Here is an 18,232-nt window from a genome sequence, read left to right on the forward strand (position 1 = left end):
GGACATAGACAAATGTCATATAAGTGTCTAGGGATGGTACACTAAAATAATATCACACATAGCAGGTTCAGATAATCAAGGATTGAGGGAGGCTGCAATACTCAAGGAAAACGCCACGGAGGAGGGCATATAAGAGACTTGAGAAGTTGGTAGGACTTAGTAGATAAGCAGCAAGGAATGGGGCTGATATTCCAAAAGGCCAGAAAAGCATGAGCAAAGACAAGAAAATGGGGTTTTTATAGCATGTTTTGTGGGACAAATGGTGAGTACAGCAGAGTCTTTTAAGTTGGGTAGTGTGGGTGGGAAGGGCTGCTGTGAGGCAGTGTCTGGATGCTAAGGGAGGAGCTGGAGCTCTTTATGGTGGGCCCACAGAACAAGTGATATTTGTGTTGTTAGAGGTATTTAATAATGTCTCTCATAGTGCATCTTTCACTGACAGTTTCGATATACTTGATTATCCTGTGTTGTCTGTGACAACTGTACCAGATGAAAAAGCAAAGGCCAGAGTGAGAAGACCAGTATTTTTTTTTTATATACCTGCCAGGTACTGTATAGATACATATTTTTTTAAAGCACTGATTCTTAGTTATTCACTTTATGACTTATGCAAGTCAATCTCTCTGTAATTCTATTTACTTATATATAGCATGAGGATAATAATATCTTTACAACTATGTACTGACCTATCCACACATCTAATGGACTAGGAAATTCTTAACAGAGAGTCTCCTTTGTGCTTAGCATATATAATGAACTAGAGGTCAGCTCAGGCTGCTATAAAAAATACCGTAGACTGAATAGCTTACAAAACAGACATCTATTTTTCACAGATGGGCGCCAGAATGGTAGGGTCCTGCTAATGACCCTCTTCTTAGTTTGCAGATGGCTTCCTTCTCACTGTATCTTCACACAGCAGAGAAAAGAGACTCTGGTGTCTCTTTTTCTTCTTATAATGGCACTAATACCATCATGGAGCCTCCATCCTCTTGACCTCATATAAACCTAATTAGCTCCCAAGGGCCCCACTACTGGGGGTTAGAGTTTCAACATATGAATTTTGGGGAGGACACAAACATTCAGTCTGTAATAGAATTCAACAAATATTGTTCAATAGAAACTTGAACGGGCTGTATCTAGGAACAAATGAGTAATACTGGAAAAAGTACTGTGTAGATAGCACAGTGATACATAAATGAGGGAAAAATCTCTTCCCTCTCCTTCCTTCCCAATTCTCTGCTGAAATGACACTGAATTCTTGTCTGAATAGAGAGTCATTCCCACTTCAAATTCAGGCTACCCAACCTAATTAAGTGAGGCCATTTTAGCAGAAATACTTTTGTGGCCTCACCAAACCCATTTCATTTTTATCCCTGGCAAACACATGAACATTTCCCTACCTCTCCTGTAGACGAGTGAGACCATGTGCCTGAGTTCTACCTAATATTATCAATGAACGTTATAGATGGGCATAGCTCCTAAATTCTCTAGGCGTGGCCCCTGAAATCTCCTGTAAGATATTTCACATCCCCTCTCTCCCCATCTGCTGGCTGAATGACACCTGGTAACCTGGAAGCTGTATTAGCTTGCTAGGGTGGCTGTAACAGGGTACTGTGGACTGAGTGGATCAAACAACAGATTTTATTTTCTCACCGTTCTGGAGACTAGAAGTCCCAGATCAAGGTGTTGGCATAGTTGGTTCCTTCTGAGGGCTGTGAGGGAGGGATCTGCTCCAGGCCTCATTCCCTGTCTTTTCCCTGTGTGTGTTCACATTATTTTCTGTGTGTGTGTGTCTGTGTCCAAATTTCCTACCCTTATAAGCACACCAGTCATATTGGATTAGGGTCCACCCTAATGACCACCTTTTAACTTAATTTCCTCTGTAAAGACCCTATCTCTGAATACAGTCATATTCTGAGGTACTAGAGGTTAGCACTTCCACAAATGAATTTGTTTGGGAATACGATTAAGCTCACAACAGAAGCCACATGTTAAAGTTAGAAGGAGCCTAGATGCCACCTGGTCCTAACATGCATTGACTGTGACATAAGCTAGAAGCATTTATTGTTTAACTCACTGAGGTTTTGGTGTTACTATAGCAGCCAGCAAAACTTGACTGATACAGAAATTGGTACCAAATTGGAGTGCTACATAATAAAAACCTAAACTGTGCGGCATTGGCTTCGCAGTTGTTGGGGGTGGGAAAAGGTAGAAAGAAAACTGCTATTAGAGGCTGAAAAAAATGGCAATCTGTATTATACAGTGGTGAATGGTTTGGTAAAACTAACACTTCTTATATTTTGGGAGGCAGATGACATTCCTACTGAGCAAAGGACTCTATAGCAAATGGTTGGAAAGAACCAAGGTGTTAATGTATATTGACTACTGCTGGCTGTATTTTGAACAATGTTTTTAAAAATAGATCGCATCAGGAAGGCATTGGTCACTTAGCAAGCAGAAATAAAGGTAATACAGTCTAGAAGTTTGGGGCCTTGAAGGGTGTCCATGCAAACGTGACCATTACTCAGCCCCCGTCAGTGGGAAATAAGATTGAAAAAAATCCAAAAACCCATTAAGAGCCAAGCATTTGGTAAAGATCAGATTAAGGATGTGGATTTCAAATGAAGCTTGATGGCCTTAAGGTAACTGTCATTAAATTGAGACAGCAAGGCTCCGGTGAGAAAGAAAAGAAACAAAGCATATTTGAGAATTATGTCCAGAAAAGAACTTCGGGGTGGTTACTTAGCTAATGCAATGAACATGAGTAAAGTAGATCAGAAACATTCTGTGCTTTTGAGGGAACTATATTACCAAAGAAACTACAAACTGTAAGCTTGGATTAAGAAAAAAATCTTGACTGTTCAAGCAGAAAGACAACTCTTAGACATCTATGTTGCTGTAGCCGGAAGCGGCTGCACAACCTGTGCAGTCTGCGAGAAAGGAATCCTCCCCAGGGCCCATTTCAGACGTGGCCAGAGAAGATGCTGGACAAGGAAGATGCTTGGAAGTTAGAGACAGTGGCTATGGATAAAACGGGCAGCGCAGCCTCCCAAAGAGTAGAGTCAGGGCCTGCATTGTAACATCTTCCCCTACCCCTCATTTCAGGACAGGAGGCTCCCACACAGCACCTACCAGCAGGATTTTAGAATTGCATTAACTCTTGTCTGCTTCCTCTTCCCAAATGGGAGTGTTTTTGATGGTCATTCTGTGCTCATTCTACCTCTGAATTTTGGGAGTGTGTATGTGCTGAGGGGCAAAAAACTTGCCTTTTTTAGTTCTTTTTTTTTTTTTTTTTTTTTTTTTTTTTTTTTTTTTTTGAGACAGAGTCTCACTCTGTTGCCCGGGCTAGAGTGAGTGCCGTGGCGTCAGTCTAGCTCACAGCAACCTCAAACTCCTGGGCTTAAGCGATCCTTCTGCCTCAGCCTCCCGAGTAGCTGGGACTACAGACATGCGCCACCATGCCCGGCTAATTTTTTGTATATATATATTTTAGTTGTCCATATAATTTCTTTCTATTTTTAGTAGAGACGGGGTCTCGCTCTTGCTCAGGCTGGTCTCGAACTCCTGACCTCGAGCGATCCACCCGCCTCGGCCTCCCAGAGTGCTAGGATTACAGGCGTGAGCCACCGCGCCCGGCCGCCTTTTTTAGTTCATAGTTTTCAAGAACTTGAGAAATTTTACCTGGACTTGATGGAGGATCTAATCATTAGTCATTGATCCTGGTCTTTCAGCCGGACGCAGTGATTAAACTGGAGCTGAGGTTGTGTGTCACGGGGAGGTGGTGATTTTGTTCTGTGTATAGGAAGGGCTGAAGCAGATACGTGGAGACACTTCCAAGTGCTCACCAAGTCTGTTTTCTTCTCCACCTGGGCACACAGCAAAATTATATTTCCCAACACCTGTTGCAGTTAGGTGACGTCGGATAACTGAGTTCTGAGCCTTGGAATGTAGGTGGAAGTGACACACACCTTTGCTGGGCCTGACTTGTAAAACGTCTTATAAGTCCTCCACAATGTGTCTTTCCCCATCCTCTGGATGGATGATGCCGGGGTGCCCTTGACCCCACTGTTGAAGAGCGAAGAGACTGGGTGGGGTCCCTGAATGAGTATGTGGGGCAGAGTGAAGCCCCTCGCCGACCCTGATCCTTTGCTCCTGCCATACCCCCACCAGCCCTCACTAAACTAAGGGAACTTAAAGACATTGTGTACCCAGGCCGCACTCATAGATATTGTGCTTCTCATAATCTATTTCACATTGTGCAGCGCAATCTCTTTTTGTGGGTGGGAATAAGAATTAGAAAACTTGTAGGAGCTTTAAAAACAGTACAGATTCTTGGGTGTTTCAGGGACTTACCAATCAGAATGTGCAGGGGTAGGGTTTTCTTAAGCATTTCTGATAGGCAACAGGTTTGGGCACTGCTGACAGGCGAGTGGAGTAAGGTATGAGACAGGTACTCCAAGTAATACTGCCGACGGAAGGCAAAAGGAAATATCATTATGAAATTCGGGACGATTTATTTGAGTCAGCATGTTTACGAAAAACTAGATACACTAGGATCTAGAGTTTGGAAAAGTCCCCTTATTCATGTAGGATGTTTATCATTGGGAAGAATATGAATAAAGAGAAAGTGACTTCCTTACAGTAGATGGATTGTTAAAACATACATTAAATTTAAACTGCACTATGATAAATGTCATATCTAGCAAGTAGGAGAGCATATGTGCTCAGGAAAACTATGCTCCCAACAGACAAGAGACAAAAGCACGCTGGCAAGTGATTAATGCAGGAAGACATGAGGAGGCGAAATGACAAAGGCATTTGTGTCCAACTGGCTTCGTAAGCCAACTGGCCATCCTGTCAAGTGGGGAAGTGAGAGAGAAAAGAGCCATTAAGGATTCCACTGTCTCTGGCCTAGACCTTATGTTTCTGCCCTGAAAACGAAGAAAGAAAAACGGCAATTGAATAGCTCATAAAAACAAATGAACAAACTGGTAGTAGAAAGAACGATGACTTGCTGACGACTCTGTGATGAGTTGGCCTCTCCATTCTGACCTCAGCAGATGAATAGGAGAATTATATCCATTTTGCTTTTGTCCTTGGCTTCAGCAATTAGTAAGCCGTTGAATGCCATACCGTAAGTAATTTAAGGTAGGATGCAGGCACCATGGCAATGTCATATTTTGAGATATAGGCAAATATTCGGATCCAAATGATTTTTTGTGACTTTTTCCCCCCCTGTAACTATGAGAATAATCGTTTCAAGGAATTCCACATCTTAAAAAGGGTTAACAACATAGTGTTTTGAAACCAGATCTGGTCTGTTTTTCAAGCTGTGCTGTATTTAGAGATATATTTAGTTCTGCAGATGTCTTGAGTCTGTCATTGGAATTGGACTTTCCCATCAAAACCAGACACTGCTTCTTGAGGAGTCAGAATTGGATGTTCAATGCCACTCGGTAGGATCATTTTCATTTTGCCTCCCACTGTGATGCAGCACTGCAGCGAAAGAATGATGTAGTTCTTCCTTTTTTTGACTGTCCCTAACAAGTCATCTCCCATTGGTTCTGCAATACAGGTTGTAGCGTTTCTATTTGGGCATTGCCTTGAATAAGAAAAGTCTTCAGGATTTGTATAATGTAGTCTCAAAGTTTTTGAAAAAGTGTAGAAATAGAAATTTAAAATCATGAACAGGAGATTTATTTATATTCTAAACAGAGAAGAGTTGTTACAAATGGGGTGGGGGAGGGAATGTGATATAAAAGAGAAAAGTGCTTAAGATTCTGGTGGTTCAAATTCTATAATGAGCCGTAACTATTCGAGGGATGGGGACCCAAGACCTGAGGAGCTCCAGATTGTATCTGAGGTTGGAATAAACAAACACAGGCAGCATTCTCTTTTAAACTGAGAACTGAATTTTTAAATGCTCTAGGAATCATTGAGTGTGGCAAAAAGCCTGGCGTATATCGCATCTGATTGAATAGATTTTAAAGAAATCATTCAGGGTAAAATGGTTTTCTATTGCTATTGTGTTATTTTGTCCAATTTTTCCCCCAAAGGTGTGATTTACATAACAAAGTTAGCAAAAAATTTCCAGGCCTAATTATCACTTTCAAAATAGAACCTGGAAATCAGCCATTGGTAACTGAAGATTACAGATTGTTTTTTAAAAAGCAAATCTTGAGTTCAGCCCAAATGTTACCCTTAATACTGGATTGTATTATTTTGCCACATCAAATCAAATGCCTTTTGGGATCAGAGAAAGCAGCTCCCAAGCTAATTCATAACTTAAGTTCTGTCAATTTAGGGTATGCTAAAGCTTTAGCTTTTTTTAAAGTTAAAAAAATAAAAAGCAATTGTGCCTATATTGTTTCTAATGACAATTTGCTCATGTGATTTTTCTATAGTTTTTTCCACTTTGTAAAGACCAAGACAGTAGTTGAAAACCAAAAATATGTTCTTTTTCTTCAATCTATGCTCTATTATAGCGACACAGAACAGGTGGCTAAGGGTATAGGCTCTGAACTCAGCTGTCTGAAGTTATATTCCAGCTCTCTCTTTTAATAAGATAATTTTTTTCCTAAAATATTTGAATAATACCCTAACTTTATTTTGTAGTTTGATTAATAAATAATAAATATTCTTACAGAGGACAAGACACTGTGCTAATACCTATGGGCAAAGGGGTAGTGGTGATTAGGAAAGTCATACATATAAATGAATATACTATACAACACTGATCCTACTCTACAGGAATTTAGAGATTTTTGTTAATTTTACCCCCATCACAAACCATTGAGAATCTGACATGCTTTTAGATTGTACTGTAGGAAAAAAAAACTCTTCATGTTGAACTATTGTCTTCTATAGTAACTGTAGTTATTTATCTTTTTTTTTTTTTTTTTTTTTTTTTGTTGAGACAGAGTCTCACTTTGTTGCCCAGGCTAGAGTGAGTGCCGTGGCGTCAGCTTAGCTCACAGCAACCTCAAACTCCTGGGCTTAAGCGATCCTACTGCCTCAGCCTCCCGAGTAGCTGGGACTACAGGCATGCGCCACTATGCCCGGCTAATTTTTTCTATATAGATTTTTAGGTGTCCATATAATGTCTTTCTATTTTTAGTAGAGACGGGGTCTCGCTCAGGCTGGTCTCGAACTCCTGACCTTGAGCAATCCACCCGCCTCGGCCTCCCAGAGTGCTAGGATTACAGGCGTGAGCCACCGCGCCCGGCCCGTTATTTATCTTAATTAATAAATCTGAGTTCTGAAATTTCCAGTAGGACTAAGAATATGAGATTTGGAACTGCTGTCAGTTCGAGTGTTGTTGGAGGGTCCCGGGAAGCCCTGCCTCCAGAGCAGAGTGGATAAAACCCCTCTGTTCACATTTTGAAATTTTGTTGAACACCTACTGTAAAAACAGATGCTATGTATGACACCTGGGATAAAAAGGAGAATGAGACAGAGTTCGGTCCTGAAGGAGCTCATGGACTAACAGCAGCAGTAGTGATAAAAATACAGCTACCGTTTATTGATTTCATTGTTTTCTTTAATCCCCATAAAAACTCTTCTAGGTAAATACTTATTCCTATGCCTATTTTGAAGATGAGGAAAATGGGGCCTAAAGAAATTAAGGAGCTTGGAAGTATTTGAAATATATTGTGAACCTTTCTATAATAGAAAATTATGCAAATAAAATATAATGGGATTATATTTTATGGCTAATTGAATGGCTATAATGCCTATGGTATGCTGAGCCTTATGTTATCATATATATATGTGTGTGTGTATATATATATATATATATGTATATTGCTGTCCAGAAAGTATCTAGCCATTGTTAATATAATGAGAATAGTTACATGGCTGGATACTTTCTGTAAAGCCCTCATATATATTTCATTTAATCCAATAATATTACTGTAAAGATATGTATAATTATCCCCAGTTTACAGAGAAGGAATCAGTGAGATTAAGAGTCGGAAGGATCAGAGAATTTAAGTAAATTTCCCTTGATTACTCAGTTTGTAGTCATGGAGTAAGGAGTTCAAGTGTGTCTTTCTGGCTTCGAAATCCGAGTTCTTTCCACCACAAGTGGTCTGTGCAAGAAGAGGAAAGGAGACAGAACTGCAATGCACAGGGCCAGATCATGGTGAATTTTGTGGGTGGTGAGCAGCTATTGCAAGATTTTGGCAAAGGAATACTAGATTTGTATTTCAGAAAGAGCAATAGCAGTCAAGAAGAATGATTCTACCTTAAAAAAGTTTTATAAATTACAAGTACTGTACTACTTTCTTTATTGACTTAAGAGCATTACGAAGATGAAGGTCATGAACAAAACATTATCCCTCTCTCATTTTGGGACTTAGATTCTGCATTTCCTCTTTTCTCCAGAGTTAGGTGACTCATGCTTTTGTCCCACCCAATCTTAAATCTAGTTTTTATGAGAGTGCCCAGCACAGACTATACCTTTTATTGTGTGCACTTATTCTGTATTTATATTTTCCCTCTGTATTTGCCCCTTGATATTGTCATCTAGATTTGACTATGGGGGATTCTTAAATAAGTGTGGTTATAGAGTTATCCTGTGTACCATAATAGTGTAATAAGGTGGAGCATGTGTTGATTTAATGTAATTATTAATGCTATATTGTTTATCTAGCAGTACATTGCACTGATTAAGAGCTGGGGCTCTAGACAAGAACTTCCTGAGTATGAATCCTGCTGTGCTACTTACTAGCTGCTAAACACTTTGCTTAAGGTCATTTAGCTAAATACATAATTGGAACATGGTGAGCCACTTGCTGTAATAGAGGAACACACATAGAAAGTACAATGAGAACTAACTCTAGCTGAATACTTATAGTGCAAAGAGTAAGTTAGGCATTGTGCTGCATGCTTCATATATATCTTTGCATGTAGTAAGAACATGGCAGACCTTGTGTAGCTACATGCTTTGCATATATACTCTTTCACTTAATAAGAATATGGTAGACTGGGAAGGTGGATATTATATCCCAAGGTTGACCTCTTTGTGCATTAGTTTCCTTATCTTTATAAGGATAGTAATGATAGATATCTCTTAGGGTTGTTATGAAGAGCAAATGAGTTAATTCATTATTATGTGCTTAGCATTTAGTAAGCTCTCAATCATTTTTAACTATTACCTGATGAATCAAGAAACAATTCAAAATAAAAGCTGGTGGCCTTTGAGACAGAATGATAAGGTACAGAGGGCTGTATTCATATAGGAAAAAAATAAATCCAGCAGAGAAAAAAACAGAACAATTTTTCCAGCTGGTTTATTAGATTAAAGTAGAGCAAGCTGACTAGCTGCAAAAATTGTGCTGTGTATCTATGACCACAAGTACAGAAATAGCACTGGTTTTTAGATTTAAACATCCTTGATAATTTATTGAAAAAATCTTATAAAATGAATACTTTAAGCAATTAAATGTTCACTGATTAAACCACAGAAACTAAACTTTAATGAAAGAAAATCAGCTTAACTCTTAAGTGTACCAATCTAATGGAATCCAAGTCAGAAAATGCTAAATTTAAATTCTATGAAACTGAAAATTAAACAGATGAAATTGCCTGTAAATATCAATTGGATGTCATTTTGATTTCTTAACCAGTTTTATATATGTAAATAACATCCATTTGCATAAAGAGAATATTAGTCAGATGAAAATACAACCTTATCAGGAAAAACTACAGGAAAATAATCTGTAGAGAGAAAAAGGGAGAGTGCTCATTAAATCAGATGAGACTGAAAACATGAGTGCCCTGAGCTCTCAAAGATGGTATTCCTCTAATTAAATATTAGAAGAATATTTACATTTTCTTCTCCTAAACATTAAAATGATCCTTGACAAATCTGAATGGCCACACTGATCTGTTTACCCATGCTGAAGCACGGTCTAGTGTGGGTTGTGTTTAAATGGCCTTTTTCCCCCTACAATAGCATATTTAGTCAAAAATACCAAATCGTACAACCTTCATTCTTATTCCAAGTGTTCAATAGTTAGTCAACAAATGATACACTGGTAACTTTAATTTCTTTATTCAATGGGATGTCCATTCACAGAGGAAATTTCAGAGAAGAATTTCAAACTATATTTTCTAATGGCTGAGGAAAATTTGGGTTAATTTTCCTATTTCAGATCACTTTCTACATGTGACTGAACTTCTGTGCTTCTTTGGTTGTTGGAGATATTTCTCAAATAGAGGTCGTCACTTCGAGGGAGGATGAACCCCTAGGATTTTGGAACTCAATGGCTGGTTATAGGCTGGAGACAGTATATATAAGGAGATGGTTCTATCAGATCATACTAAAAAATAAGAAAAGATCCAGGAGACCCATTAATGGGGAATTTATGTATGTACCAGCCAAGTAACATTTAGGAACCAATAAAAACTAATGATGGTTGGTTGATATTGTTTTGTCTTTCCCACCCCGCCCCAGCATCAACAGCCATATGTGAGGAACTGGTGGTAGAGAGAGGGTTGGTTGTGTGAATGTGTGTGTGTGTGTGTGTGTTGTAAGAGAAACAGGGTCAGAGCTGGGGAAATCAGGGACCCTTCTTTGAGAAGGTTTAATTCTCAATATGTGTCTGTGAGGTGGATTTGACACTCAAGGAGAAAATCCAAGTTGCTGGAATTTCAATATTTGTTCTGCCTCTGTTTTTATTCCCTTCTGAAATCCCATTAATCCATTAGAGAAGAAACTTGCCTAACTCTGTACAGTCTAGCGAGTTACTCTTATGAAAGCTAAAAGGCTTGTGTGGCAAAAGGAAAGGAGGCCCATTCCATCCCATCCTCTTCCAGGTTCCGGTGACATTTTGAGTTCTAGGTGGGGGTCTAGCACTGAAAGACATCTGTCCCACAGAGAAGCTGGCAGGGCAGGAGCAGCGCGTGGCTGCAAGAACAGGCCCTGACTGCGCCTGGGGTATGACAGCACTCTTTTCCTGAAGGAGGAGATAGGGACTCCAGAGAACACCCGGGTTCCTTAAAAATGGCCCAATGCTGGGCTTGCTGCGGGTTCTCCTTCATTCCACACACACTCCTCAGGAAACACTCCTCTGTGATATCTCCTCCTCTTCTGTACTCTTTCTGGGTTGCCCTCCACATGGATTTAAAGATAATACATATTTTCGTGGTTAAAAAAAGTTTTGAGATGTCACTTGTCAAATATTACCTTCTTGGTGAGACCTTCTCTGGACACTTTATTTATAATTGTAACCTCTTCCTCACCAACATTCCTTATCCAACTTCCCTGATATATTTTCTCTGTAGTGTTTACTACCATCTAAAAACATGGTATGTTTTACTTACTCATCTATTTCCCCAAATAGAAAGAAAGTTCCATGAGGGGAAGGATTTTATTTCTTTTGTTTATTATTGTGTATCACCCCAGTGCCTTGAAAAATACCTTGTGCCTAGTGGTCATGCAATGGCTATTTGAAGAATGTTGATGCAGGTAACAAATGAAGGTCCCTTGTTCCCTTCTGGCTAGGCACAAAGTATCCAGGTGAGTCCTATTCCCACATAACTGTTAATAGCTCTTTCTTGAATGTTACTTCCAGACATCCAAGCCAATTATGACAGTTGTGTTCTTCACAGGCACAGTCTTTGCACAGCACAGGAGAGTGTAGCACCCCAATTGTTTCCTTTAGCAAGCTCTGCCTTGTGCGTGACCTTGACTCCTGGGTCTCTCAGGATCCTCTCAGCTGCTCCAATACCTGTGTTACTGCTGGAGGTAACGTGTTAGTACAACCGTTTCTGTTATTCTGGTTTCCCCTTCATTGTTCTCAGTCAGGGATGCAATCCTAGAACAGTAAATAGGTCTCCTTTTTTGCTGACTTCCATGGGGCTTGTTATGGTGCTTTCTTCAATGTTACCTTCCTCATCATTTTTGTCATCTTCTGCAATGAAGCTCTCCCTCCCTCCCAGTGCTAATGGATGCTCCTTTGATTCTGATTTTTGGAACCAAACAACTCAAATCTAAAAACTGTTGCTAGAGGGGCATGCACTTGGATCCTATAAGCTCCCCCTCCCATTCTGATATCCTTGGGAACTGAGAAAACAAGAAGTCCAACCCGGCCAAGGCTACTAACAATTTCTCTTGCTGGTGGATTTGTGCGTGAAACTCCATCAAAGGCTGTCTCCCTTGTCACGTCATTGCGGCTGTGTCGCTGAACCCTCTGGCCCTTTGTTTTCCATTGCAAACCTGATGCTTAGAACTATTTCTGTTCTGTGCTTGATCCTTGGGCTTGATGCTTTGGGCCCCTTTGGCCACAGCCTCAGGCTAGTCCTGCTCATCCTTCTCCTAGAGGATGCTACTCTTGGAGCTGGGGAGGTTAAACCAAAAAAAAAGTTCCTGGTCCAGTCTTCATTCCCTACTGAGGATCCCTGATATCAACCAGGATGGAGTTGGAATAGGCAAAGAGATGTCAAACACCCTAATCCGTGTGTGCTGGGGCACCAGATTTGTTGATTGCAGAAACACAGTTGACTCCAATATTTAGACTCCTGACCCTCACCCTCTTCGTGCCCTATCCTAGACCAACTTCTGGCAGCTGAGAAATCTTCCCTTCTCCAATCAGACCTAGGCTATGGGACCATCTCTCTGAAGCATATGCACATTATCTAAGGAACTTTTCATTTTCCTGCTCAGGGTAGCATTAGACTCCTCCTACAGACTTCCTCAGGGGACTGGGAAGCAGAGGGGTTTCTTAGGGCCATATGTGTCTCTGAAATAAGATACTACACACAGCTAAGCTCTCCCCACATGGGCTCTTCACCTTGGAGCACATGACATATATTTGGTATCAAGAGCAGCCTTAAGAGTAAGAAGGAATGTTACATTATTCACTTTGACAGCAGCTCCAGGCCAGGTTGGGGTAAGGAGAAAATGGGCAAGGGTTTGCTCACATACCATCTACCTACTTGGAAGTCTTGCTGGTATCAGGGTTGTGATGTCAACAATTCCCCATCTTTGTATACAGAAAAAAAAGTCTCTTGCACATTTATTACTTTAAATTGTAAAATATTGGTGAGTAAACATTTATTGAGCACCTAGTAGGCACACATTTTTGGGCTAGGATATGGGATCTCTGAAGCTTATAATGAATAAGAACTCTTTCTTGCTTTCCAAAGAGCTTACTTTTTTGGGGGGGGGGAGAGATAGAGAAGTACAGAAATAATACAAAAGGGTAAAAAAGGGGGCCTAGCAAGCAATGGGAGGGGGTGAGAATGAAAGTAACCAGCATAAAATTTCTAATTTTGAGCATTAGTGTTACAGTACATGTAGCTTTTATTTCTTTTGCAAAAGGAAGAATAAAAATTCTGTGATTTTTTTAAAAATAAGACTATTAAGCTAAACTACTTCAAACAACTTAGAGAAATTTGGTTATTCATGAGAATAACACCTTTTCTAAAAGAAATAAAGTTAATTTTCTACTCTTCTGCAAAGGAGGTCATTAATTATACATTTTAGATTTCATCAATTTCAGTGAAATGAGACTAACATTTTAACTAGATGTCAAGGAAGACATAAGATATTAAGTTAAATATACTGGATGACAATAAATGGTTATTAAAAACATAATTTTGTTACTCTCATAATTTTCTCACTTGGGTGTCTAATTGAAGGCTTGAGTTTCACATTTAGGCAGTGAAGTCAATGTATAGCAGTCTTGTGAGCTTTAAACAAAAGCTTTTAAACCATTGAGGCATTTCCAGATTAAGGACAGATGGATGGCTTTCTTTCTTTCTTTTTTTTTTTTGTTTTTGAGCACTTAAAAAAAAAACAAACCCAACAAAAACACTGGTATCCACAGTAGTAACCGTCTATCTGCAAAAGAATCAGCATACCTCTTGTTCTGCTCCCACTGGGAACTTACTATTTTTGAGATAGGAACTTGTCTCGAAAAAGTTTAGTGCATGTGATCCTGTATTTTGGTGGTTCTCACTGCCAACACATATAGGAAAAGAAAGAAGCAAACACTAAGAGCATTAGCTGTTTGGCATGCTTGGTGAGTTTTCTCAGGTTGCTGTTGTCTGTTCATCTCCTACCATTTTTCAAAAATTTCCCTCTGTTTGGACAGCCCCCTATGAGGAGAAACAGGAGAAGTCACACGACAATCTTCCTGGTGCTCCACGGGGTAGCCGGAGCCATCTTTCATTTTTCACATCATCTTCTGCTTGCTTGGCCCAGATTCACAAATGGAGTAACTTTTGTTTTTCAAATTATTTTTTCTTAAGGAAGCCAACAAAAAATATTAATCCGATTGAATTAATTTTATTAAACCAGAGGGGTGTGGGGAACATTCACTTTCCCACGGAGATTTAAGTTTTAATGGTTCTTTAGAATATATTAATAGTTTGGGGATTAAAAAGTTTCTTTAAACCCTTGAATTCACACATATGGAATGAACTTTGGATTGTGCAGACAGCTGTGTGATGAAAGATTGATACATGTGGGTGACATCTGTTGGCCCCTGCTTTCTTGTCCTACTGTCCATCCATCTGTTCAGCTAAGCAATGAAGACCCAGAAGATGCATGGGGAGAACTGTACTGCAAAAGTTAAGATGGTAAATCAGACGTGGTTTTTAAATTTTGATCCTTCATGGACCAAAATATGTATATGTAGGCTGTTCCTACATATTTTTCCTGCACTTTATATGTCATAATTTTTATATTTGTCCTGTCTCTGTTAGATTTGTTCTGTTCTTATTAGATTTTGAGTTCTTCAAGAGGTATGGTTACTATCTTCTGTTTCCTGTTTCCTCATACAGAATCTATTCCAGTACTTCACATATAGTGCCTGTTTAATAGATAATTGTTAACAGACTGACCTTTTCCTCCTAGTTACTGATTGAAATTGGTCCTTGTTCTGTTTTGTTTTTCTTTCTTTTTTCTTTTCTTCATGTTGTTCTGTGCAAAATCAGTGACCTTAATCTGCAAAGTGGTACATAAGGAAAAGAGATCACTAGAGTTGACACAAATTTGAAATAGAAAAGAAATGGGTCACCCAGACTGAAGTCAACAATGTGGGGACTTTATGAGTAGAAGAAACCTCTGCTTTGTAAGTGTCCACTTACTATTAGTGACTGTCACTTATTTTTTTTTGTTGTTGTTGTTTCTAACTATTATAGACTTGATTTTCTTCAGAAAATCAAGGGGCTTTGAAAGACCTCTAGCAGCAAACTCATCATTTTTAAATGATTATTTATAGTTTTGCCTCTCTTTTCAATGTGATATACAGGCATTAAACCATAAGATTCACGTTAAATGCGGTTGAAGCTGAAGAGATAAATTCCCAGTGCATGAAAGGCCAAGAAAATGACACTTTTGTATTCTTTAAGAAGTAATTACAATTTCATAGGTTTTGGAGAGCTTCCCTTCTTTTCCTTTTTCATTCTGTCATCATTTTTGCTTTATTAGAAAACAAGTACCCATCTGTTTTTTATATGAAAAGAAAATATTTCTTAATTGTATTTATATGCAAGCCAGTAATTCCAAGCCACATGATTAGTCTGAGGCAATAAATAAATGATTTTAAGAAAGTACTTATAAAAGCCACCACTCTTCAAGTATTCCATTTTTCTTACATTCTCAAATTTCTTGGGTAAAATCCTTTTTGATTTCCCAATTGCTATTAAGTTTTACTGCAATTATTACTGAAAAAGGAAGGTCAGTAGGAGAAAAACGAATCACTTCACAAAAGAGAAAATTTGTAGTAGCTATCTGAATTATGGCTTATTTTTCAGAAGGGCAACTGGATAAATCTAGAGCCAAAAAAACTAGTATTTAAAAACTCATTTTAGCCATGTCCTCACAGGAAAAGACTATCTCTAGACAGCATGGCCTATTAGGTCAGAAAAAAAAAAAAAGACAGGCTTTTCAATTTGATAGAGATTTTTTCCACATAGTGATATTATAATGTGGAGTCTAGAAATACTGATTCCAATATATAAAACAGTGAAGATAATTCCACTGACTCTCTGTTGTTAGATGGTCTCTGTTGATTATTTCACCTGAATAGGCTACTTCTAGTGCATGTAGTTGCTTATACAAGCAGAGCCATAAAGTTTTCAGTTAAGGTAATTTTGGATTGAATATGAATTTCCTTTCATCTTCTTTGTTCTAAAGTAAATTATAAAAATAAACTTAAGATGGAAAAAATATGTATTGATTGAGAATATTTTTGCCATGTGGACTGTAGACCACCTCAAATTCATTGGAAATTTAAAATTTAGTTATAATACATTTTCACATACATTCGAGAAACTAATCAGTGATAATTCAACACCAAAGCATCATTTAATAAACATTGCTTGTGGACCCAGTATGTATCAGGGACCATGCTAAGCTTTAGAGACACAGTGTTCTGTCCTTATGAGCTTACAGGTTCTGAAGCTTGAGAAATAGAATGGCGTCTGAGGTGGTGTGAGCATTCTGGGAATTACTCCTCTGTTAACAGTTGCTCTCCTAACAACTAACAGATGCTTTGGAACAGAGTATGAGGTGCACTTTTGGGAAGAATAAGGGTGATCTCAGTCCTGGTTAAGGCAAATAGAAAAGAAGCCATAGGTGGCTTTGAACTCTGACCATGGAAGAACAGAACAGATATTCCACTATATAATTCAGGAATGGAAAGGAGACCAGAAAAAAGAAGGGGGTCAACCATGAGTATGAGGTGGGGGGAAGAAAAATGAAATTAGAAAAAGAAGAAAGGGAAGATACATTAAGCTTCATGTTCCCATATTTTATACCTAGCAATCTCAAAGAGAGCTTTTTTTTTTTTTACCTTCAGTTGGTGTTCAGGAATGGGAAGCCAATAACCAAAACAATAAATCCCAGCCCTATTTGATTCTGAAAACTTGGTCTCTTTTAACTTGTTAATGTGGCTAGGAAACCTGGTAAAATATGTAGAGTTATTGGGGTGAATGGTGTCGCTGAGACCAGTATGTAGTTTTGCAATAATACATGTGTTTAATATCTTATTTGTGGATTAATAGTTATGTATGAATACTTATTTAATTTGTGTGTTCAAGAATACCTATGCTTCAATCTCTAGACACACTGATGGCCAGTATTAATAAGGATAAAAAAAATTAGCAAATTCACAGGTTTTCTCTGTAATGCATGGTTAATTAAACAACTGAGAGATCAAAGTCCTGTACTAAGAAAGTATGTTTGCTTTTCACACCAGGGAGCCAAGTTTACCAGCACTTGAGGAATTCAAACAGAAACTCTGTTTACTAGCCAGAGGCATGGTAAAGGCCCTAATTAAATAAATGCCTGGGGAATAGAAAGATAAGCATAGGCAAAACCCATCCACTTTTGCTCATAATTCTTTTTTCTTAGTGCCTATTGCGTGGGTTTCCATCTTTCATTTATGAATTAGGGTTTTGAGTTGCAAACCACAGAATCCACTCTTGATAATTTAAAGAGAAAGAGATTTATTAAAGTATTTTAGGTAGCTTACAGAAACTCTGCAAGGGCCATCAGACCAGGCTTGAATGCAACACATTCTTGAACAAACAATACAGTCCAGAGCTCCACCTCCCCATACTGGAGGATTTTTTTCATCAGGATGCCACTGTTGCCACCCTTCACTGATTGTGCTTGGTGCCACATGCCAGAAGTCAGCACAGACATCTCCTGAAGGATCAGATGCCTCATGCCCCTACTACCACATTTGCCAGAAGACCAATCTCCCCACTTGTGGCCACTTGTTTATGTTGCTACCTTCCAGTTGTTTTACTTCTTGAGTCTTCTTTGACTGTATTTGCTCGGTGCAACCTAGGTCTGATACTTGCATTGTAGCTGCAAGTGAGTCTGGAAGGAGTAGATTCTGTTTTGTTTTGCCTCATTCTACTTTGATGAGGATGGATTGACGATGTGAGACTCTATCAAAATATTGAGAGTGTTTAAAGATATTAGGCAGCTACAAATGATGAAGTTCCGAAGGCTATGTATGACTAAAGAATCTCAGTGAGGACACACTTGCTGCAGGATGACCTAGAACACATTCATAGGGGGTGCCAACTGATCTAAGGGCTGAGATCTTTTTTGAATCTTAATGTGCAGGACATGACCAAACTATCATTCCTAGTCGTAATCATCCAATATACCAAAGGGTAAACTTAACATGACATGAAATGTGTATGACCTATGAAGAAAGTAGTAAAATGTACTAAGGGGGATAAAAGAAAACAAGAAATGGAAAGA

At 38.8% G+C, this 18,232-nt stretch overlaps 1 pseudogene; it reads left to right on the plus strand.

The window, feature by feature from the left end:
• LOC138387466 (E3 ubiquitin-protein ligase Topors pseudogene) overlaps positions 1 to 18,232 on the plus strand; it is a 182,482-nt pseudogene that overhangs the window by 466 nt on the left and 163,784 nt on the right.

The sequence above is a fragment of the Eulemur rufifrons genome, chromosome 1, assembly GCF_041146395.1.
Source record: "Eulemur rufifrons isolate Redbay chromosome 1, OSU_ERuf_1, whole genome shotgun sequence".
Lineage (NCBI taxonomy): Eukaryota > Metazoa > Chordata > Mammalia > Primates > Lemuridae > Eulemur > Eulemur rufifrons.